Here is a 26,645-nt window from a genome sequence, read left to right on the forward strand (position 1 = left end):
CACTTCACCTACTATTTCTGTTGTGTGTGAATTTTGTGCATGCATGTTCAACTGTCACTGCAGTCTCCTGTGAAACTGCACCAATATTACCAGGTCAGACTTTGTGAGCAGGTGAGCTGTAGGCACATATCAGTCAACCAGCAAACAGCAGTGGCCCAGTAGCTCAGTGTGATAAGCAATACATGTGTGGTAATTTTTTCCACACACAGACCAGGGTTTGAATTCAGGGACCAGTAGTAAGATTTATTTATAGTAACAGACAAGTAGTACGGACTATTTATAGAAACAGTCATGTACTGTTAACAGATATTCTCCATACAGGACTTACAGGTAAAGAAATGTCTGTATATCATGTAATGTCTGTCAAGCAGAGCACCTCACAGGCCCTCTTCAAGAGGAATCTTGATGAGTGGATGGGAAATAGAAAGTTCACTCTGGGGATCATTCCAGTGGCTCTGCTTGATAGAGGCACTGGGAACTAACATCGGGCACCATGATGTCAGGGCACATCTATAGGCTAGGTTTGTAAAGGCTCCAGGGCCATTAGCCTAGTACACACCTATGAACCTATTGAATATATGTAGTAGAAGGGTATACTAATGTCTGTGTCCAGATGTACTAGTGTGTAAATAGCATTGCTCCTACAGGCGATAAGGCTCCATTAAATAAAACATCATGAAGTACACTACTATTCCAACTGAATAAGACAACTAAATTATTCTACTGTTGGCATGGCTCTATGCCTGGTGCTTCTGTGAATGTGTGCTGATAGTATAATCACATGCCTACTAATGACAGCAGGATAGGTATAAACACCCTGCACTGTGCAAGATACACGTCTCTCAGGTGTCATGTTGTCATGGCTACTGATCACTGTTGCCAATAATCTTGGACACAGATATAAATCGAGTTGAAGTATGACAGTAGCACACTCACACAACATCAGTGCAGGGTGCACCTTGTTAGTCATATATGTTCCCATGACATGTAATAGTCCCCTGTAGTTATGTACCTATAGTTCTTACAGCTTGGCCCATACCATCCCATGTGGACAGCTTGAGAGGTATGTACATGCTACAGAAGCTACAGGGCACATGTAGCTGTAAAGTAAGGGCAGACCTGGAGAATATTGAGTAGTACTGTTGTGAAAATTTAGCCTATACAGTTGGTAATGGAATGTCTTTCTCTCCCCCACCCCTTATCTGCATCACAAATATTTATGCTTCTACTATGGGTATGGTTTCATTTCCACATATGTTGTTCTCAAAAGCTAATGTTGGGCCTTGTGTTGTATTATTGGTTATATATTACAATTGTTGCATACTAACATACCTTGTTGAAATTTTACTGTTGTTGGCCTTTTGCTGTAACTGTTACTGGCATGCTGTTACAATACTGACTGTTATTCCAATTATGCCTGTGTTCTGTATGCTATGCAATTATATTGTTCTGGGTGTATTGGAACCACCATGCATGCCATTATAACTAATGTTTAAATGTTCTGTTCATGACTAACCTATAGACCATGACAAACTTCAACACCATAACACGCTTGGGTAGACCAGTTCCGGCAGATACACCTATCCCACCTCATCTGGCTGTGGCACCGCATCCCAGCATGTCTAGGACACAACCTGGAGCTGCTCCTTCTGCTGGCCCTGCATCACCCTCAGGGGGAACCACCTCAGAGCTTGGGGCCCACCCCCGTAGGTGCGGCCACAGAGAGGAGGTTATCACCCAGACTCAAGTTTCAGGTATGGTGCCCAGTGTTATCCAACGTGACTTGGATGATAGACTGTGGTTGATCTTGGGCAGACTGATGCACATCCAGAGGCAGTCTAGCCCCAGTGCCCAGTCCCCAGCACAGCCAACTTTGGGGCCATGAAGGGGCAGTGGTGACTTTCCATGTTCTCAGTCCCACTGTTGCCATCTGGGGGCACTTGGTCCCCCGATTCCCAAACATCCTTCCTGTCCAAGGTGTTTGCCCTATTCATGTGTCATACACCGCCCATGTCCGCTGTCTTGTCTGTCAGAAAAGCAACCTCTCCTACCCAACTTACCTCCCCAAATGTACCTACAACCCTTCCCCAACATCCCACTCTCACCATAAAAAAGGGGCATCTGTCCCCAAAAAAAAGTTAATCTAATACATAGTTCTCCATTTTACACCCATGTACACTGCCATGAATCAATCATGCCATCAATTAATGAACAAAGTTATGTCACCTACACTGCTCCCTGTGGGGTGTGAGGCTCCAAATTCCAAATTGTCCACATCATGCACAACTGTTGTTGCCCAAGAAATGAAGATCTATGGTCCTTTCCGACACCCATCCTGCACATCCCTAGCTGCCTTTCATGTTGTTTTTCCCCCTGGTTGCCCCCATTTCACCACTTTCCTATCACCCCTTTCTTCTTTTCCTTTTTTTGAAAATAGCACAAGTTTAAGTGGGGATAAGCACCGCTTAGCATCATGGCTTGGTCCACAAACCAGCATAAAACTGCTCAAAACTGTTTTAATCACCCTGTCTGATTCAGACACTGCTCTGCACATCAATAAAATAATCAGCGCAGCCAAGTCTTGAACCCAGGACCTTCTGAACTACAGTTCAGTGAAATACACTTCTAGGCCAACTGAGCTTTGTGGGATTGCTGGTGTTTTTGTAAATATATCGTGCAGTACAGTACTGTAACATTAGGAAAAAATACACCACTGCCAAGTATTAACCCAGGACTCTCTGAACTACAGTTCAGTGCAAGACACCACTAGACCAACTCAGCACTGGAGAATTACTTGTGTTTTTGCAAAGATATCCTGATTACCACTGACACTACTACATATAAAGTGATAAATGACAGCATACGTGGGCCTGTGATGCAGACATTGAACCAGTGCACAGCCAAAGACATGCTGATGGATTGATGAGAGGCCTACAATATCAGGTACAGCTGACATCTGCACCAACTGTTGTAGAATATCCACAGTTGTGTCACCTACTTATGGCATGGCTGTCATCAAACCTATTCTATGTACTCAAGTACTGGCAATGCAGTGCAGATTGATTTTACAAAAGCATGACAGACAGGTCAGTGTCACATGTCATAGCCATCCAAACACACATGCTCATGCTAATCCTGAGTAACACACTGTATGCTTGCACATATGTCTTGTAAATACTCCTCCCATAATAATGACTCAGTATTTATATCTGTTGCATTCCTAGCATGTCTGATATCTGGACACCCACAGTTCAGGCCCACAGTCCAGTCTGTTGCACAACTACATGCTTATCAATGCTACCTAGAAAAAACTGAGCCCTGCAATCTCCAGCAGAACTATTTGCTGCTACTGCAGTCACAGCCACCCACAGTAGCATGTTAAAGGCCTGGAGGGTGGGACACACGTTACAAATATGAATACATGTCATAAATGTCCCCTACCTCTCCCTGGATGGTACTACTACTTAACATATGTACCAGAGGTACATGCCTCACCTGGACTGTTATGGGTACCCTCACCCTGGCCATGCTGTGACACAAGAGCTCACACTGCTCTCTCACTGACATATATGGGTTGCTGTTCCCCAATCTCTTCACAATCCCCAGTATGACTCCTGGCCATAATGCAGCAGCTGCAGCCTGTTACACATGCAGCAGTATGTTCAGCTACCTGCTACAGACCTACCACACTCCCAAACACATAGAGAAGGGCATCCACACAACAACCATACGTAAAGGGTTGGAGGGGGGAATGTTCAGGTGACAGTGACATGTGCCACAGTCTCCCCCTACAAATATACACAGCTGATAGACCAGCATCAAGTAAAGCATGCACATTCAGATAGAAATGATGTATGACACTCACATCTGCATGTCTCCTTACTGATACACATTATTAAACAGTAAACGGCCACAGAATCAGAAAGTCCATTAACAGTGGCCAAACATAGCATGAAAAACTGTGGACATACCACATCAATCAATAATGTCCTCCTTACATGCCAGGAAAAGTGCCAAGGCCTACATGAAGACCTTAATTATAACACCATGTTCCCATGCCATTGGCTAATGGCAATGCAACCCAGCTGTTCTACATGTTATTAGCAAGTGTGAGTCACAGACTGGTGCACAGGCAAACACCTGGTCATGAGAATTACCTACAAAAGGCAAGTTGATTCCTATGATACAGAGAGCTGTGATTTAATTCATGAAGACAGACTATGATTTCCAAGAAAAAATACCACTGGAATTCTACTCACAAAGGAGTACAGTAGCATATCAGGTATGTCATACAGTTAACCATGTAATGGAATGCAGATGTGGGGATGCAGTCATGGGAAATCGGAATGTCAACAGTAGGTCTCAACAACATATTTTGGAATGACATTTTGCTGTTAGTCTGCTGTCCAGCACATACAGCCTTGCCTTTTGGCTCTGTCTGCAGTGACATAGATTGTAGCTCTGCCCCCTGAGACCAATCAGCAATAGTCAGCCTGCATAAAAATGCTTCTGGATTGTCTGTTGTGCAATAGAGACAGTAACTATTGGTGGATACAGCTGGCATATCACATCATGTAGTGTCATGAGCCCCTCTTGGTCTATGAATGTCATACAGGGTTAGTTCAAAGATTGTCCAGGTGTCCATGCCTGTTCCCTCCATATTCTAGCTAGGTCACTGTGTACTCCACACCTGTATCACATTGCCTAACAGCATACCTCTCAACCTGGAAACATCACAAATCTGGTCAAGGCCCATGAAAAATGGGTACAAATCTGTACGCTGATTAACATCTAATTTGCATACATCATTACGTAACTTCACCCACTCCAATGGAATTGTGGGACATACAGGGGGTGAAGCCTACAATGACTCTGTCAGGCATGAAGTATGCTATACCTACCTGTCCACCAAATGCGAGCAGCTGTAGGTGGTACCTGTGATGTTGCAGACATATGTGCAGAATGGGAGATGATTGTCTGCAGTGGATGTCAACAATGTTGGCTCTGGTTTGCTGTGCAGGTTTCCAGGAGTGATCCCATTCACTTGTTCACACTAACAACAAATTGCTTGTAAATGGCCAACTGCCACTAGTTTGTCCTGAACAGTGGTATGTCATCCCTGTTAGAGACACCTATGTATTGCAGATGTCCACCAGCCAGGTGTATGAATCCATGCAGAGGATGATGTAGTCCTGTCGGGTATACTTGACTCCATGTATCTATACAAAGGCACATCTAGCATGTGTGTATGTCTGGATACTGGTGCCAGTCCATACAGAGGGGTTTGTGGTTGTGAAGCTGTGTATACCACCCCCCAGGAGGCTGTATTCCATGTTGGAAATGTATGTATGTGTGACCCTAACTAGATGGGTATTGTGGGAGATGATGATTGCAAATGTGACTGCATTATGGTTGCTTTGCCATGGAGGGTGAGACTGTAGGGATGTTGCAGGGGTAACCTGTGTTGTGTAATATCCACTGAACACACCCTTGCCTCATGTGGGGGTAGCCCATAGCTGCATCAAGGTGTTTGCAATTCCACTGTTGATGGCCCTCTCACCATGTGTGTGCTGGCATGGGTACATTGTCCAATGTATGTTTGGGTTGTTCAAGTGACCCAGGATCAGGGTACAGACCATACTTCTCAACTGTACAGATTTTCACAGAATCTCCAGATTTTTGCCTCATATTTTTGGTCCATTTCTAATAAAATTGTTTTCTGTCAAATTATTGTCAAATTATTGAGGTTTGAAGTCAGTAAATGACAGACATTTGAGTTTCAGGCTTAATACCCATCAGAAAATTCATGCTAATGCAAAACCTGTTTGTAAGAGTAATATTTAAAAAGTGTCCCTGTTTTTGGGCCTTTGTTCCTTATTATTGATGGCTTTGTCCAGATTTCTTGCTCTAAGAGGTTGAGAGGTATGGTACAGACACACATCACAATGCAGTTGTGGATGGTCCAAATAGGCAAGATGGGCTTCTTGGTCACATGTGTCTGGCAGATAGCTATGATTTGAATAGGTGTGTTGCCAATGGTGAACTACTCCTGCAATGTCCCCTGCATTGTCCCTTGTGCATTGCACTGCCTGTACAGTGTGGAGGTGTGTATGTGTCTCATAAATATATATATATATATATATATATATATATATATATATATATATATATATACGGAAATCACATGTCCCATGCATTTCCACCCACACTTTGGAGTATGACGGTACGATAGGATGGTTGACCAGGTAATGCTGGGGTGCTCTCTGCACCTTTGAACCATGTGTGTGTGACTGCATAGATGTCAGCATTTCCCAGGGTTAAGAATGCTTGCAGTGAGCGCAGAGCCAGATGTAGACACCTAAGATATAGCAACATGGCCTTCAATGTGTGCTGCGCTGACAGTTGTATGTTGGTACTGATGACCTCACCAGTTTTCCTAACAAAGGCACTATGGGGATGGCAAGAACCATTGTCAGATGCCTGAAGGCCAGTTGAGACAGATGGAGGCCATCTGTTGCACAGAATTGTGGTCTGTTAACCATATCACCCCTGGCTTACAGGCACTGGAACTCCCTGCAATATCATGGTATAAAAAGCCACATGTTAAAGGCAATAATTTCCTGAATGCATTGCAGCATCCGTCTGGGTGACAGTGAAATGCTGCTAAGGTTAGGGACTTACCTGCGTGAGACACATAATCAGTGTGTTCACTCATGTCTCACTACACATAGTCCAGCGACGTACATCTCAGGTGGGGCACAGCAACATGGACTGTGACAAACCCCTGACTGTACCTGTTGGTGAGATACAGCAGTGCGTATGTGATATGGCAGAGTTTGTCACCTGACGCACAAGTAACTGTGACTATCCACATATACAGTCAGGTGAGAAGCACATCAGTGTGTCTCACAATGGAGTGTCCTATGTGTAAACATGTGCTGATGCCTCCATGACTGTGGTACACAGGTGTGTGGCCACATGTGGTATGTGCTGTGTATGGCTGTGGTGTTCATGTGTGGCTTTGTCTAGGAGGTCTCCTTTGTTTTTAGATTTTATGATGAGGTGCACTGCATATGTGTGTATGTGTGTACGGATTGTGTTGACAGCCTATTTGGGGACAGATATATGGCCTTGTCAGGGTGAGAGCATAGACTGCAGGTTACTACTGGCATTGCATCTCTCACACATTGTGTTCCTTGGTAGTGTTTGTAGATGGTTGTCCATCTGTGTACATGACACAAGTGCTACACTATGCCAGGACACCCATATCAACCACACTAGCAGGGGGAAGTGTAGGACATTTTCAAACCATATAGTGTAGAATGTGATGGAGGAAGGCCAGGGAGACCTGATGGGTGGGCCTACAGCCCAGGTGCATACTGCAACAGTAGGAGGCTGACACCACAGCATACCATGTAGACAGAGTATGAACAAGCAGTAAGAGGTGCAACAGGTAAATGCATTTGAACACCTCATAGCACATGCAGCAAATACCATGACACATCAAGATCAAGAGAGCAATGCAGGATGTCTTTCCACTATGTTGCAGATAGCCACGTATATACTGTGATGATAGATGGTGGTGTATGATGTGGGAGCTAGTGGTGGATAGTGGTGACAAATGTGGATGCGCAGGGTGTGTACATAATGGTGAGCACTGTATGTGGTCCTATGATGTGTTTCCCTCTTCATGTCTTTCAGGTGAGATGTATAGATGTCACAATCCACCTTTCTCAGAAGCTGAGACTGCTACCATTATTGATGCCCGGAGACTCCATCACTGGGTGATGTTGACAAGGACCCACCATAATCAGCAACAATGCACTGCACTGTGGGCAGACCTCATAGCAATGGTGAATGATGTGGGCCACCAGAACAGGAGCTATGAGCAGGTCCAACACTGTGCTACAGATATAATACATCATGCATGGAAAAGGGCTGCAGCTGTGGCCAGAGACCATGCTGGGACCAAAGAAGAGCCTGCTACAAAACCCCCACTCTCAGTCACAGTGGAGTTCCTGGTAAACCTGGATTCAGCTACAAGCTCACAAGAAACTATCACAATATATGTTGTGGAGGTGGGTGGCCCAGATTCCAGAGCTGAGGAGCATCCAGGTAAGCTTCCAGTGGTCACCAAGTTAATACTGTAGCATTCATAGTGGCAGACTCTGCATACCTGTACACATATGTCAGGTCAATCTGCATTTGTGGGTGGGTTTTTTAATGGACACATGTGCACACATATTGTAAATGTCAGCAAGTTGGGTAGTATCACAGTTTGTACTGTACATGCTTATAAATGCACATATTACCCTGTACCAATGCCATATGTGTGTCTGCTGACAATTCCTCTCCCCCACAAATCCATAGGTACCTCTGGTGTGGCTGGGGACCATCATCCTGTGAGTGTAGAATTGTCTTCTTATGGCTCAGCTATACCCTAAGCATGTTAAGGGCTGCCAGTTTGAAATGGACACTACTGTTAAGCTTAGCCATATTGCAATATGTGCATGTTCAGTTGTGGTGTAGTTCACTGCAGTGCATCACATCAGTAATCACAGTAGCATATTTGCAGGAGCTGTAACACATTAGAATGTATTTTTGTAAAGATGTAGCCAGTCTGCTATACAGTGGTGCATTACTATTGTGTAAATGGGTGCACTGTGTTTTAGGTGAAGGTCCATCACATACTGTGACTTGTCACATATCTCACAGGTGTATAGTACTAGCAACATTTAATGAACATAGCTGCACTGCATGTTGTCAAGGGCCTATCCAGAGTGTGTCTGTTGTGGTCTGATTGTGTGTTGTGCATGGTATCAATCAGAAGGTGTGGTCTGCATTATGCCTTTGTGACACCTCACCTGTATGTGTGTGTGTGTGTGTGTGTGTGTGTGTGTGTGTGTGTGTGTGTGTGTGTGTGTGTGTGTGTGTGTGTGTGTGTGTGAGTGCGTATGTGTGTGTGGGGATCAGCAAACATTATAGTGCAGGAATTAATGCAGTCATGTTGTCTTCTCCTCACAGGTGACCATGGGGGTCAGAGTGTGTCCCCCTCACAACCTTATGTCAGTGTCTCATCGGACTTTGATGATGATGGTGGCCATAGTGAGGCACAGGTGGGGTTGTTGGGTGTTGAAACTGTCCCATTGGTTGACATCCCACTTCCACCCCAATGTCCTCGCACACAGTCTGTATGCCCACATAAACCCAGTCTCCAGTAGCCAGAGATATTGGGAGGTCAGAGGGTGGTGGCATTGAACAGGGGAGTGTGGATACTATGGTATCTGTGACTGCAGACACTAGCCATAGCCAGAGAGCTGGTGAGGTCCCACACAGGCAGATTGACAGTGGTGCTCAAAGGAGGACTTTTGCCCATCCAGAACCTGTCAGAGGTGTCACAGCATGTGTCACCCAGTGCATGTTTCAATCTGTCATGGAGGCACATGCACATTGTGAACGGTAAACCAGACGGGTGTTCAGGGTCATGGGTACCACACTGACTGTCATGCATGACTCCCTCCATGTTATTGGTAATGCCTTCCATAATTTTGCTGATGTAGTGGATAGATGGTGGGGTGAGACATTGGTAGTCCATAACCATGCAATATTTGTGCTGGAACATGTGGTGGGAATAGAGTGTCAGACACTTGGATGTAGGTCAGCAACATCAGTTGAGAGTCCACGTGGCCATGCACAGTCACACTCCCATAGTGGCAGTACCACCAGCCCTACTGAAGTGAGGGTGCTATCCACAACATGTTTTTGTCTGGAGAAGGTGAACTGTACATTCTGCCATGTATGGACCATGGCTGTCCAGCATACCCTCGTGTAAGGTGAGCACATGGCTTGACTGTGTGCATGCACACACTCATACATCACTGTCGCATGCAGGTCCCAGCTGACCAGCACCCCTCCATAAACACACACACACACACACATATATATATATATATATATATATATATATATATATATATATGTGTGTATACACACACACACACACACACACACACACACACACACACACACACACACACGCATGCAGAATGTCAACTGTATGGCACAGCCTAGGCCTTTGGCAACCCAACACCACACCTTGTGCATGTGATGGCACCTGTGCTATATCCCTGTTATCCATACCATCATTGCAGGGACAAGCTAATATGTGTCTGATGCGCAAGGTGAATATAGCACAGTTAATGGCAGTTTGTAGTGCAGTACTGTTATGTCCTGTAAGGTGCTGTCTGCTGGCAATTGTCATGTGTACACATCAAAGTGTATGTACCTTTGTGCCATGATGCTTTACTGCTGTCATTACTGCTAAATGACTGTTGTCTGACAGATCTTATTCTGTTTCTTTTCTAGGTGTCTGTGTGTCTAAGTCATGGGGACCTGCTGCCATTACAGAACCTCATGCTGGTGTAATGGCAATGCAGAGACCTTTTCCTCTCCAAGGTACAGCTGTATATGTGCACGTTTACCTACGTGAGTATGCATGGAAGAGTGTGTGAGGGACAATGGAGGCAGACAGCGTACTCTTGCATGCATACCCCCTGACACAGCATGCTACTCTTGATGCATGCCACCTCAGATTTCCATAGGATTGCAGGTTCATAGGTCCATAGAGGGTTACTAGAGTATTGGTCCTGGGTCCCTTACAAGTCTAGCCATTACTTTATTGCTAACAGAATAATTGATCAACACCTGTTGCACCTGGCATTGATGGACACAGGTTGGACCCCTGTGACAGAGTTTTGTGTTCCCATCCACTTATTATGGATGCACTTGATGAGGGTCTGCATTGTACTCTGACATGTATGGGAAGTGCATTCCTGAGACAGACCAGCATCTGGGAGACAAACCTGTCTCTCCAGCAGGTTTATTTGCTGTTGCATATGTGTTTCAGGCCTGTTGTGTGGGTAATGTGCACAGAGTTAGTCTCACATATATGGGGTAGGTGTTGAAGGACTGAGCACAACATTGCCATCTAGGCATGCCACAGCCACCTGTGGACAACATGTTCGATACCAAGTGGGTCACTACTAATTTAAGGCTGTCTTCATGGAACAGGTGTTGATGGCCATTTATACCCTTTGTAGGTGTTAACATAGCCTTTCCAGTTGGTGCAGATGTCTGCATAGGTACATACCAGACCGGCCATGATGAACATGTATTGTTGTACTGATTGAGGACTATACAGAGGTAATGTCCACTTTTTGTCTGGATGCAGTCCCTTTACCTATGTGTTGAGCCACATCCAAGTCTTTTCTGACCACTGCCACTACTTGATGGCTGAATGCAACAGTGTTATCAACCTGAGTAGCCAAGTCTGTCAACACAGATTGTGTGTTTATGGGATTGCCATTGCTGTGGGAAATAGTGGGTTCATGTCCTCGCCATATGGTATGGTGGTACTGTTTTCTGCATTCAGCTTGAGGCTAGGACCTTGGCACCATTCAATTGCCACTGTATGACCCCATTGCAGTTTGTTAATATCAGTTTGTGGGTCAATGACAGACAGCACACTACTTACAGTTGTCACAGCCTTAGGTGGTACCTACATATGCGGGTAGTGGCAGTTAGCATTCATGCCTAGATACATGTGGGTCATTGGGAGTGGCAGCTACTCACAGGGCCTACAAATGTCTACATATTGCATACATATAGGCAACACAAAATAGGGTTGCCACCTTATCAAATGTGAAATGTGGGGCACATCTTGTAGTAGTGTGAAAATTGGCAGGACATACCATACCCATGGCAAGTGCAACAGACAGAACTTCCCTTGGTTTGCCAATATGACAGTCTCTTTTTGTCACATTACCATAGGTTATGTTATTTCTCATAACAATAAGATGCATCTAATGTGAAATAACTGCTTTAAGCAAGGAGTACACAACTCTAGGAAATGTTTGTTGTCCTACACTCCGGGGACCTCTGTATTGTTTGTGTCATTGTCTGAAGTCACACCTGGCTAAACATGGACTGCAACCTTGCAGGGTGGGACAGGCGGTGCCCATACCTCTCACCTGTACAGATTTATCCAGATGTCTTTTTCTAAGGGGTCGTAGGCTTGTGGCTCTAACTCAGTCATACTGCTGCAAGGGGATATACATACGTACACACACCCACTCATGAACTGCCCTTGTTGATAGTAAAACACCTACCTGCCTAGTTTTACATACGATAGTACTATATACATAGCGCATGAACCACAGTTTTGTAGTGTCTGCCACTATTATTCAGGTGGATGACATCTGCAGTTGCTGTAAGGATTGCCACTGGGGGGGTAAACAGGCCCCCTTAAAATGCTATAACTGTGTCAGACACACTGCTGCAGGGAGTCACACATTCCAACACACATGCACAGACAGTTTCCAGTTTTGGAATTAGAGCACCTATCTAGTTATGTACACTATAGTCCACCATATGAATTGCATGCACCACAGTGCTATTGTGTTTGAATATGTGTAACTGTGCATCTAAGGTGGATGACATCTGTTGGCCCCGATTAGGTTGGTTATGGTGGAGTTAACAGGGTGGCACAGGCACACAAAATGGTATAATCATTGTGCACACACATCTACAAGGGATATGCATACACAGAAAAGTCCGCTCACACAGTTGGCAGCTATGAGATTAGAATCCCTACCTATCTAGTTGTACGTACTACAGTACTATGCCCTTATTGCATGTTCCATGGAGCTTATATGCCTGGGGCCTACCTTTCATCCTCCTAGAATAACAAATGTGGACAACGCCTTTAATAATGGGAGGATACAGGCCCAAAAATAGGGACATTTGTTACATATTGCTCTTACAAATGTAGATAACTGATACAGTGACAGGTTTTGCATTAGCATTACTTTTGTAGAGGGTAAGAAATCTGAAACTCAAATGTCCATCATTAATTTCTGACTTCAGCTATCAATGACTTGCCAATGATTTGCCAGGAAACACAATTTAATGAGACACAGACCAAATATATGAGGAAAATATCTGGACATTCTGCAAAACTCTATACAGTTGAGAGGTATGGGCTGCAGAGTGTCAAACAGTGTATCTAAGGTGGATGACATTAACAGGCCCTGTAAAGTAATGCAATGTGGGGATTCAGCAGGATGGAACAGGCCTCAAAAATGGTATAACCAACACAGACACATGCTACACACACACGCACACACACATACACACACACACGCACACACACACACACACACACACACACACACACACACACACACACACACACACAGTTGGTAGTCTTGAGATTAGAACCCCTACCTAATCTAGTTGCATGTACTATAGTGCTACACACTTATTGCATGCGCCACAGAGCTAAAAAGCCTAGATAGTGTCCAATGGTGTATCTCAGGTAGATGTCATCAACAGGTCCTGTAAAGTAATGCAATGGGGGAGTCAATAGGGTGGAACAGGCCTCAAAATGGCATAACTAACACACATACACAGACAGACCGAGAAGACATCTGCAGGAGATATGCTTCACAGATACACAGTTGGCAGTATTGAGATTAGAACCTCTACCTACTTAGTTACATATACTATGGTGCTACGTACTTATCGCATGCACCACAAAGCTTGTATGCTTGGAGAGTGTCCAATGGCATATCTAAGTTGGATGACATCAACTGGCCCTGTAAAGTAGGACAATGGGAGGTTAATAGGGTGAAATAGGCTCCAAATGCACAAGAAATACACAAAGCCACAAGGGAATGCATAGGAAAGACACATACACTTAGTTGCCATTGTTGGAAATTGAACCACTATCAATACACGTGTCTACACTATAGCACTATGCACTTATCACATGCACCACAGGACTTACACATGTAGAGAGTGTCTGCCAGTGCTGTTGGGGTGGATGAGATCAGTAGCTGCTGACATGGAGACCACTGTTGTGTAGTACAGTAATCACAGGGCTAAAATATGTGTGGACATTACACAGACAGGCCTGTTGGGTGTGTGTATTCTGCTGTTTGTGTAATACATACAGAAATGCACACACATGCATACACATGCAGTGGCTGATGTCAGATTACATCCCCTCCCTACCTACTATTACACAATGGGCCTCCCCATAGCATTTGCACATGCCAATGGTTAAAATTGGTGTACATGTGGCTGCTGCAGTACATCACTCTATATCTTTCAGGGTCTCTCTCTGTCTCTCTGTCTCTGTCTCTGTCTCTCTCTCTCTCCCTGTCTCTGCCTCTCTATAACTGATATATTTGCATATGTTACCTATATTTCTGTATGTATAGCACACTCAGCAGATGCAGACAAATCTTATATGTACCACATATGGATAGATGGGGTAAACATGTGTAATGGGGGTGGGACTATACAGTTAAGGTGTACATATCTGTCTGTATGCACAAGAGATATATGTACATCCCAGTTCTATAGTCAGATGTGGGTTCAGACATGGGCTGAGAGTAGCTAAAGTGTGGAAGCATGCCTTGCATGACCATCAATAGTAAGAGTGGGACTCCAGGCCAGACCTACCTGTACTCCGGTCCAGGTTTTTTTGTGCTACAGCCAATTAGCTGATGAACCTCTGTAAACAGTCCAGCACCTCACTGATATAGTGGCTGAGGGATCTCCTGGTTGTGTGCTATCCTTATTAACTGAGTCATATCTAGAGTGCATACAGATTATATTGGACTGAACAGAGTTTTGCATAATATGTGAGTTACATTTTGCACAGCATTGTGATGTCCTGGTATGTCAGTGGAAGATCAGTATAGATTAATGTGAGGAACTGCTGACAGACATTTGTCTACTGATTGCAAACACTGCAGAGAGCCCATGTTACTGCACAAAGTATTCTAGTTTGCACATTCTATATTTGTCTGGCCAGTGGTTCCTCCTTCCCCTTATATGTGGCCCTTTGTCCTGCTCTGATCCAGTCACAGGCTTTGTCTGCAGCTCATGCTCTTACGTAGTTATAGTTATGGTGTGACTGGGGTAGAAGTCATAACGTCACACACAGGGTTATGAACTGCATGCCTCTGAATATACCTGTTTAGCAGGTTGGCCAGCATTGTGCCCCACACATCTGCCATGGTCCTCAGATGGTTTGTGTTGCACTGTTCTTCTAAGGCTACATGTTGGCCATACCTCTCAAACTCTTACAGTCAGACATCTTGACAGGGCCATATATAACGGACACAGGACAAGACATGGGGACAGCATCTTAATATTGCTCTTCCATATGTAGACAGTTTGTAGACCAGTTTTGTATTAGCTTACATTTTCTTATGGGTATGAAGTCTGCATCTCAACCATCTGTCATTGATGTTTTCACATCAACCTGTATTGTTTTGCCAATAGTTTGCCAGACAAATGCAATGTTATACAGAACAGATATAAGAGGCATATGTGTGGACATTCTGAGAAACCCTGATATTCGTGAGGTATTAATTGTACCCACTGACTTGTTACAAGTACTGTCACAGTTATGTGGCAGCCTTTGTATCCTGGCACTAGACTGACTTTTCACAACCTGCTGTTCTAGTAGGCACCATCTAGGTTACTCAGAGCTGTGTACTGTCCATATCTGTGGCCCCCATCTTTCCATTGTCCAGCTTTCCTGCAGTAACAAATATTGACTTTTGGACATCCTGTAGAACTCCTACAGTAGGTGTAGCTGACATGCAAAATAGTTGGCACAGCCACTCTCAAACCATGGACTCTGTCACCCACAGGAGTCTATATTACATATCAAAGTTTCAAAAATTTGAATCTGATATGGTTGACACCATATAATCAAAGTGATAAAACATCGAAAATGCAATAAAACACAACAACCTACAAAAACAAATCATTTAAACGCTCTAAGCAGGGGGGCAAGCCCCTCTGCACCCCACACCCCCACTACTTAAATATACCAACTCCGAGATTGCACTACAGTGCTGAAAAAGGAAATCTTCCCTATCCACGTTTATGGAGATATCCATTAAAAGATTCAAAGTTTCAAGACTTTGATCATATGGTGTAGACCATATCAGATTTGAAGTTCTGAAACTTCGATCTTCTGATATAGACCCCACCCACAGTAATGTACTTAGCCCAGTAAGCCACAACAGTGACCAGTCATTGCTGACTACTTCCTGAGACTATTAGCCACACATATACATAGTACATTGACCCCTGCATATTGTGGAAATGGAACATGTTAGCAAGTAGATTGGGACAGCCCTGGGAATGTGTGGTCTGCTGCTATTACCTTACAAACATAACTGTTACTGCAGTTCTATGGCAACACGAGTATGTGGTGGGTAGGGGACCATACCTCTCAATTGTACAGATTTTGACAGAATGTAAAGAAGTTCACCTCACATTTTGGGTCCATTTCTCCTAACATTGTGGTTGTCTGGGAAATTACTGGTAAATCATTAAAGATTGAAGTTAGAAAGTTATGACAGACATTTAAGTTTCAGGCTTCTTACCCTTCAGTGAATTCAGCTACTGCAAAACTAGTTAATCTATCAACTTTCTATGTTTGTAAGATCAATATTTAAGGATTCTCACTGTTTTTGGGCCTTTGGTCTTCATTTCTTTATGGCTTTGTACAGATTTCTTCCTCTAAGAGGTTGTGAGGTATGTATGGGACTCCAACATTGACATCTATGCATCTGTCCTATTGACCCCACTGTTTGTAAGTACCTCAAATAGTGCAGTGGGTTTGGTGGCTTGGGGCCTACTGCATATTCTGGGATATCCAGTATTTGGCAGAGAATTCCTGTTGTCCTACATAGGTGTCCATTGTCTGCTGCTATCCAGGTAGCCCACTCCATCTCCTTGCATAAGTGCAGCAATACTATACATTCATTTGTTGTTAAGAAGAGTGACTTACCTTGTGCCTGCAGCAGAGCTTCATGGATGACACTGTTGAATGCACACAGTACACAGCCTATACATGGTAAGGTATAGGTAGTGTGATGTGACTGGCATCTTTTTTACTGTGTGTATGTGAGTCAGAGTGAGGTGTCAGTCCCTGGGTCCATAGGCTGTTAGTGTATGTGCTATGCCTTGCCTCTTTGCCAAGGCCAGGGTGTACTGGGTACACCTACGCCTGCCTACAGTGACAGGCTCAGGAGGTTCCTCCTCCAAGTCCCCCTGTGCCTGTGGGGACCTTGGTAATGGTGGTGGGGGGTCTGGCTCCCTTCCCTGTGATGTTCCTGCCACAGCTGTTTCTGCAGGATCATATTGTGGCATGGCAGATACTATGAACATGTGTGCATATGTGGCTGGAAAGTACTGCATGGCTCCACCAGATATGTCAAGGCAGTGGGACCATGACTTGAGCAGCCCAAACACATGAGCTATGATGTTCCTAGTTTGTGACTGTGCATTCCACCTGCCAGCTATGTTATTTAGGGGTTTGAATGAGTTAATGTCAGTGGAACAGGGCTTATCAGTCTGTTATACTTGATTGTCTTGCTCAGGCTATTTCCTTTTATTTTTTTTTTTCAGTTTCTTCCACCGCTAAGCCCTGCAGCACTTTGTACAAACCCGTGACACTAGTATAAACATTGCTTAGCAGTTTAGGCCCTCCCCTGTACAAAAGCATGCTTATCTTTGCTTTAACTATCTAAAACATGCACCACGGGACTAAGTATAACTTAGCAGCCTGAGACACACACCCCTGATTAGCTCTGCTTAGCTGAATGCAAACAAGTGCCATTATGCTCCAATCTGCTTTAACATGCCGTGACATACCCCCTTTTAATCTTAGGTATCTGTTGTGCCTGCACCAACATAGTTCTAGCCTTACCACAGTTAGTACATATGGACACAGTGGCCCTTTTTCCAATTCAATAACCCTGGTTCATTTACATACACCTAATTGTGTATACCCTGTATACAGCACTGCACTACGGCCTATTTTCTTAGCTACCACTATAACGTGCCATTGTATGACTCTGCATGCTGGCCATTATAAAGCAATATCTTTGCATAACTTTAAATTTTATATTTTAAACTTTTTTTTTTGCAAAATAGCATGTTTGAGCTTCACTGTGCACCGTGTAAATGTGGCATATGTTTTTAAAAAAAGTTAATTTTTCATATATTGCATTACGTTTTTAACTGAATGGCTATAGGTTTTGCCATTTGCATGCCTACTGAGCAATATACAACCTTTTATTTGGGCTCTTACAGCCCATGTTTAGATTTTATCCTCTGGTACATGTTTTGTAGCCGTGTACATTTTTTATGCTTCTGCGGCACCTACACAGGTGCCTTTATGGTTCCTGAATCACAAAATCACCTCATTTGCATGGTTTTCACTATCATATGGGGTAATTTGCATTCTGGTGTCCGCACAGTGTCAGGAAGCTCATGCACGCCCCCAGCCCTGTTTCCTGGATCACTCAGTGGCCATATTCCATGTTTGGGTCATTACACTATTCCTACATGGAGAATCATTCTCTGTAGGGTTTATTGAATTACCCCCTGTGTCTTCTTCATCACTCATTTTAGAATCTTCTCCTATGTCCTCTTTATTATTTTTCTCATCTAATTTTTGTTTTATTTCTACTACCTCTAAAATATCTTCTCTTTGTTCATTTTATTCTTTTTTTTATTTTTCCATATTCTTATTTTCATTTTTGCAATCTATCCATAAATGTCCAATTTTGTTACATTTATAATATTTCAATTCACATTTTTTGCATCATGTCCAATTTCCCCACAAATATACAATTTTCTTCTGGCACAGTTACTTATCAAATGTCCTTCTTTTCCAGAAAAAAAAATGTTTTGTTTTGTACCTAGTATTTTACAACACCCATATTCCCTTCCACATTTATCATGCTTGGCATATGTATATATTTTTTTCTCTTTCTATTTTTAACACAATATTACAGCCCCAACCACCATTCCATAAACCACTTTTGTCATAAACCTTTACAATGTTCAATACTTCTTAAAACTTCCAAATGTCCTTTCAAAGTCTTTTTTTTTACCTCTGTTCAAAATTGTACATGAATTTTCTTTTTTGTTCCTCTGTTAAATGTTTTTATTACATAAAGATTCCATGGGCTACAGTCTCTCTGTTTTCATATTCTCCAAGAAAATTTTCCATTGAAAAAAACAGTTTTAGATATACTATCACAAAATGCCTCTTTGTTAATAAGAATAAATGCTCTTACCTCATGTGTTTTTGCACTCAAATGAGCTACTAAATTGCCCTACACTTCATACCTGTCCATTTGTCTTCTTTACTTTGAATCCTTACTACATACTTTGTTTTTTTTGCCTGCTTTCTTTTCTATTATTCTGCTTATGGCTTCTTTTACTTGTGTGCATATGTTTTCTTTCCCATCTCATCACTTTTCTTCAGGATTGTGTCGGAATCCTCCTTTTGTAGTTTCTCCATAGTGTACCCCAGGACACCCTTCATTTACTGGCTCACTCTGTACTGCCATTTCATTAAGTAAATCATCCCACAACCCTCCTTTTAATTATACATCCAACATTTGCTGACTTCTCTCCATCAAAGTAGTTTCCTTGAAACATTTCCTCAAAGTCCTGCACACATTTTCAGGTCTCGATGTTTGCTTTCTCTTCCATGTTTTTATGACTCCATAATCTCCTTCTCTCTCCACCTGCCTCCTTGTTTATTTGGGCCACCTCTGCATTGACATGAAACAGAAATTGCTCCTCTGAAATGATTCTTACAACAAAGAAGAGTAGGGAAGTTCCCTGATGCCCTGGCTAAATGTCCCTTAACAGTATAAATACCACCTTTGATCTTTCTGAAAAAGGCCACTAGCCTAATGAATGTAACCAGGTCAAGAAAGGATAAAAAAATATAAATAAAATAAAAATAATCAATAGTTTCACCTTGGGTTTTCACCAGTCTGTCATCTCCATTGATGTAGTGCAGGTCGACTGTCATGATCAGATCACCACATTGTTCAATTTTCACTTCCTTTACACCAGTCAGCTTCCAGTATTGAGACAGTAAAATACAGGAATTTTCATGCTGTAATAATTAACAAATTAACACCCACTTGCTTTCAATTCTCTTAAGTTCTTAGAGACTGCTGGGAGCTTGGAAGCTTGAAAACAAAGCATTTGGATTACATTTTTCACCAAAGGAAATACTACATTTAAAATATTCCACTTACCTTGCCTTTTAAATCAGTTTTGTTTGTTATGTTTGCCCTTTATCTGAAGCTAAATCTATTAATTTAAGGCATTTTATAGTATGTAGTGTATTTGGGTTTCTGTGCTGGGCCTAGGTGTACTCAACGGATCCTTATTTTATTTAATTTTTAATAGCTGTCTTCTGAATTTGCTCCCCACCCACCTTATTTCTGTTGTGCTTTTATACTTGGAGGCTTTTGAACTGCCTGCCTCTACTGTATATCTGGCCTTGGAAGCTCTGTTCAATCTCATTGTCTTTATACCTGGCCATATAAGCTCCTGACAATCTTATCTTCTGTGCTCATCTTACTGATTACTGACAGAAAAAAATGGAAAGGTCCTTCCTTAGATTGTTTGCGTACTCTGAAATTACATTAAAGGGTATGTGTTCTTCATTGCTTGCTTGTCTGCCTTTGAATCATCTTGTAATTACTTGTAACTAGTTGTTAGATTTGTTTCTGGCACCATTTCACTTGTGGCTAACTAAATTGTGTTTTTACTTTAAGAAGTTTGGAACTGCAATTCCAGTGGCAGAAGAAAGCCTGGTCTGTTTGAGTTGGGATGCACACAATTAGGCTTAAGTGAGAATTACTTGTTGCTAGTTGCTTGAATTTTTTCTGATACCTTTTCAATTTTGGCTAAGGTATGTTTTTACATCAATAAAATTAAGACTGCAATTCTAGTGGCAGAAGAAAGGTCACCTGGTCTGTCTGTGTTAGGAAATATACAGTGATACTTAAAGTGAGAATTACGTATCGTAGCTAGTTGCTTAATTTGTTTATGATACCTTTTCTCTTTTGGCTAACCAAAGTGTATTTTTACATTAAGAAGACTAGGACTGCTATTATAGTGGCAGTAGAAAAATATCCTGGTCAGTCTGCATTGGGAAACACAAAGAGGTGCTTAAAGTGAAACTGTTTCATCAGCCAGAGGACTTTCTCTGAGATGGGAGGTACTTCAGGGAGTCAAAGTATAATCATTATGGCCAGAGGGTGTGGGACTTAGTTTTCAGCTTTTTCTTTCTGCTATAAATTAGATGCCTTTTCATGGAGTAGTTCAATGTACAGTGGTGGTTAGCAGTAGCCCGTATAGTAGCAAACCTATAAAGTTAGTACTTAGCGCTTTAACCTGTAACACAGAATGGTTTTGCATTTAGCTAAGCTCAGGGCAGGTAGTTAGTGCACCAAATCCTTCACACATACTGCTTACCACACACATACACTTTCTTTTGCTGAGGCACTTAAATTAAACCTCTTCAAACATCAAAGACTTCCTAAACTGCCAAACAGCAATATCTATCCTCAGCAATCACTAAAACAAACACCAAAAACAAGAAATAAAACCACACATAAGCCTACACAATGATTCCCCAAGAACAAAGCCCATAAGGCAAGCAAACCCTTTACCTAGTACTCTTGGAATTCTATTATGTGACACACACATGCCCACTCTGTCTATCATGACTAAGGTTCATAGGTTTATAGTAGGATAATAGCCACCAGGGTCTTTGTAAGCCTAGCCATGCAAGCTAGCCCAGTTATCTCTTAGAGTTCCTTGGATGCCTATATGGTGGGGAATGTTAATAATGAAGTAGCTAAGGGTTATGTGTGGGTGTGGGGGGTATTTTACTTTTGACCTTTATTCATCAGGGACATGAGGACCAGACTGGGGTGAATTTGAGATTTCCCAGCTGATGATCAAGATTTATTTAGAATAGGGTTAGAGATGAACCCAGCTTTAAATAGATGGAGACCTTATTCCATAGAGTGGGGATCCTTTGAGATATAGCTTAGTCTTCTGAGCATGTTCTGTTTATGACACAGGCAAAGTTCAGATCCATGGATCTTGTGCTTCTGGTGCTGTTTGTTTTGCAAATGTGCAAGAGATCCATCAGAGCTGCATCTGAGGATGCCTTGTATGCTAGGCATAGATTGCCTATCAGTAATCTATAGGAGACCGAGTACAGAAATAGGGCCTTAAGGCAATCTGTGTAGGGCAGGGTATTCATACTGAAGGTTCTCCTGGTGAGGAACCTTTAATGGCATTCCAACTATTGCAAGTGCCTGGTTAGGTACATGCCAAAAGGTACATTGTACTCAACAACGGGTCTGATGAGAGACTTAGGGAAACAGGTGGTCTCACTTTCGATAACCACATCACCACAACAGTCAGGAAATCCTTCTATGTGGCACACCTCATCACTAAGGGCTTTTCATCCAGAAAAAAGGAGGCCATTGTCCCACTGTACTCATCCCTCATTAGACCCATTATAGAGTACAATGCCCCTTTGGTATGTACCTCACAAGACATCTGAAACAGCTGGAAAGGCTGCAGAAATACCTCACTAAAAGAATCACAGGTCTAAAGCAGATGCCCTATACTGAACATATAAAAAAACTCCAGCTATACTCTGTGGCATATCGTCTACTCAGAGGTGATCTCTGATTAACATACAAGGCCATGTCAAACTCTGAGCTGTTGGACATGCTCCACTTAAAGAAATCCCAATCCTTCATAGCCACATGCTCCAGGGATATAAACCTTGTCATCACAATGAACAAAATATGTTGGAGGGATAGGTTCCTAACCCAGAGACTCCCCATACTCTGAATAGACTGCCCATACATGTCAAGCAGAGTGCCTCCTTGGCCCTCTTCAAAAGGAACCTTGATGATTGGATGGATCTTAGTGGTCTGGTGGTGCGATAGGGTTGGAGTAGATTCCGGAGGGATGGGACATTTAGTGGATGGTTTACTAGTTTGTGGGCGAGTGAGAGTTGATACCATTGAAGGAGGTGAGGGAGTTCAAGCCAGCCCAGTTCAGCAAGTGAGAGACAGTGGTGACTACGGTAGGATGCCCCTGTGGAGAATTTGGCGATTTTGTTGTAGCAGGTCTCTAGCTTGTTTAGATTGCATTGCCTTAGGTGTTATGGCTAGGCTTGTATAGGCCCTAGGGCTGATAGCCTAGTATCAACCTATGAACCTATGAACTTATATATAGATAGCAAGAGAGAGATAGAGAGACCTATTGTTTAAAATGATCCCATAAATACTTTATTACTTTAATCATTCCTATAGTATTTTTCCTACATAACATAATTGGCACTATTACTCTTTCATTAGTTATATAACTCCACATTTCCATTTCTCTATTTATACATATATGGATACTAATTTCATTACTAATTAGCAATTCAAAGGGCAGGTTGTAACAACACATACTTGTGTTGAATCTCCTTCTCTAAGAACATTTATTTATTTAACATTTGTTGACTGGGAAAGTCAGATTAGGACAGAGTTTATTTTCAGTGGAGGCCCAGGGAGAAATGCTCCAGACACATGTCTTTGGAATAACATCTGGCTAAAAATGTGGTCTGAATCCATTTTTGACATCACTGACTTCACTTTTTGAGAAACAAACTGCTCATGAGAAGGTTTAACAGCTTTTACCTCCTTATTGCATACCTCTCCTTAATTCACAGATTCTCCTGCATTTAACTCACAGGTCTGCCCCTCCGACATCACCTCTTCAATCCAAAACTCTTTCTTACTTTTAACCATTATGAATTCACTTTTTTAAGCAAATACAACTCGTCACAACTTGTGACACACTCCATACTCTGCCTAGATTTCCCTAGTAGTATAAATACCACCTAGGTCTCCCCGGAAAGAGACTATTAGCCTTATATGACTTATTAGGTTAACCAAGGATAAATAAATACATACATAAATGAATAAACGAAGACCATTTGATTGTTTTCAAAACATGTTAATTGAATTAAGATTAAAGATGTGATAGCGTTGTGTTATATACTTCCACCCTTCTCTCATTTAATTCTCTAGATGTGATTGTTGACACACTCTGTGTAATATTACTTTAGAAATGTGCATTACTCTAAGTTATCTAATCAGCAACAAGAAAATTAATCTTTTGAAATAAAAAAATGACACCAAATAAGTGTTTTAAGAGGCTGTATTTTAATAATGCTTAACTACTCTTGCAGGTGTAACAGTTGCAACAATAACCTAAAAGCTACATGTCTGATTATACTGAAATACTATTTTAACTCTATATGTTTCATGCAATTAAAAAAAATACAAGAGCATATGACTTTATACATGCTCAAGTGATAGACGAAGTAACAACTTTTTTGAAAAATGAATATAGAAGCAAGTATGGTGCAATTATTAATACTGCTTGATCTGACTAGAAGACTATTGATAATTGTTTTAGAAGTGTTATGCCTAGCTTCCAAAATAAATCAATTATTTAATTTTATATTATCCAGTTAACACTTCTGGACAACTTGATATGTTAAAATGTATTTCTGCATATATTAATTGTATTAGATTATCTAAAATGGATTGAATATCTTGTATTAGAACTCCCATGGGTGACTTAATGTGTAGTTACATCTAATATGATTACAGTTTGTTTGGATAATTGCTGACATTTTTCAACTGCGCACCACTTTTTTTTAATATTTATTTTATTCACAGTTAGCTAAGCATGTTTACTGTCTTACATAATTTTGATTCAAAATTCAAACTAAATGTTGAAATTAAACATAACACTGGGTGATGTTAATATAGCCTGGCAAACCATGTAATCTGAAAATCCAGCCAATAATATATAGCTGTAACAAGTCAACTCAACTTATGAGCACACCAACTAGATACAACAAAGCTGCAGCCAGACAATCAACTCTCACTTTTATTCTAGTATCCTCTCCAAATAAAATATCATCTTGTGGTACTCTGTCAGACAGCCTAAGTGATCACTTCCCAACCTACACCATAAGGTACAAAGCAACAGCCCCAAAATATATCATTACAGCCTGTAAGAAAACTTACTGCTTTTCATGAAGACACTTTTAATAATGTATTACATCTCCTTAAATGGGAGTCAGCAAATCCTCTCTCAATAGGTAATGCTGTCTGATGATATTACTAGGAGTTCTAAATGCACTACTCCCCTCAGAATAAAAGTCAGTCCAGCCCCATGGCTATCATTAGCAACTAAACAACTCATGAAACAACAAGACAAAGCATGAAAGGTCCAGAAAGAAATAAAACAACTCCTACCTTATTAGCATATAGACAGCTAAGAAACCTAACAAAACAACTTATCGTCAAAGATAAGAAAACTACTACTCAGCAAATCAAAACACACACAACAATAACCAAATAGTGTTCATGGCCTCTATCAATAAACAACAAAATCCAGGACGATCTACATAGCCAACACCAAACAAGAAAGAAACATAATGATACAGTAGCTAATTCAATATTATAGACAATTCAATACCCACTTCATACAGACAGTACAGTTATTAACCAGCCAGGCAACTAATTAAGCTTTGAGGTTCTTGATCAACCAAATAACAACTGTCAAAATTTCTCATTCCAACTAGCTCATATACATACCATAAAAAGTACCTCAAAAAATTAAATTCTGATACATCTGCCACTGACAGTCTACCTTCTGAATATCTTAAAATAGCAGCTGAGGCATTGTGTATCCAGTCTCGATTCTGATAAATCAATCCATATAAAAAAATTATGTCCCCCTGCTATGATAAAAGCATTCATTATTCCACTAAACAATGATGGAACCAATACAGAGCTTTTAAACTACAGGCCAATTGTCAATTCATCACCCTACCAAAATATTAGAAAAGTGTATTCATTCACAATTTCTTAACTATCTAATAGATTACAAGCTTCTGTCTTCAACCTGACATGGCTTCCATCCTCATCAAATCATAACTACTGCTTTGCTGAAATCTGTTAATACTCTCAACCTAGTTTCTATTATTTTCCAATACTTCTCAGAAGCTTTTCATACTGTCACCCACTAGAAACTATTACATAATCTCTTATCCTTATGGCGCACCAGCAATTCATTGTAATGATTCCATAGCTACCTCTAAAACAGAGCACAAGCAATGAAATGGAAAAAGGATTTTTCTTCTTTCTCGCCGGTAAGTATTGGTGTCCCATAAAGATTTATACTAGGCCACATGCTTTTCAATATATTCATCAATGACCTCTATACTACTATAAAAATTGTCTCCCTAATAGGCTGATGACTCAACCCTAATCTACTCTGCCAAATCTCTCTCTAAACTCCAAAACTTTACACAACATTCCTAACCCATTCAAACATGGTTAAATAATTTACAACTACTTCTAAACCCCAAAAAACTACATTATAGTTCTTCCCTCCAAACACATATCTACCAAAACAACACTATTTACTATAATCTCTGCCAACAATAAAATTACTGGGCATCATAATAAATGAACAGTTGAAATTCAACTACTATGTATCACATGTCATTAAAACAAAACTAATCAAAACCCTACGTACATTAAATAGAGTAATAACTTACCTCACTGGCACAGCCAGAAGATATATAGACTATGCATTATTACTGCCATCTCTCCTTTGTGTTATCACAATCC

This window comes from Protopterus annectens, chromosome 1.part1 (assembly GCF_019279795.1).
Source record: "Protopterus annectens isolate FY-2018-M chromosome 1.part1, PAN1.0, whole genome shotgun sequence".
NCBI classification, from domain to species: domain Eukaryota; kingdom Metazoa; phylum Chordata; order Ceratodontiformes; family Protopteridae; genus Protopterus; species Protopterus annectens.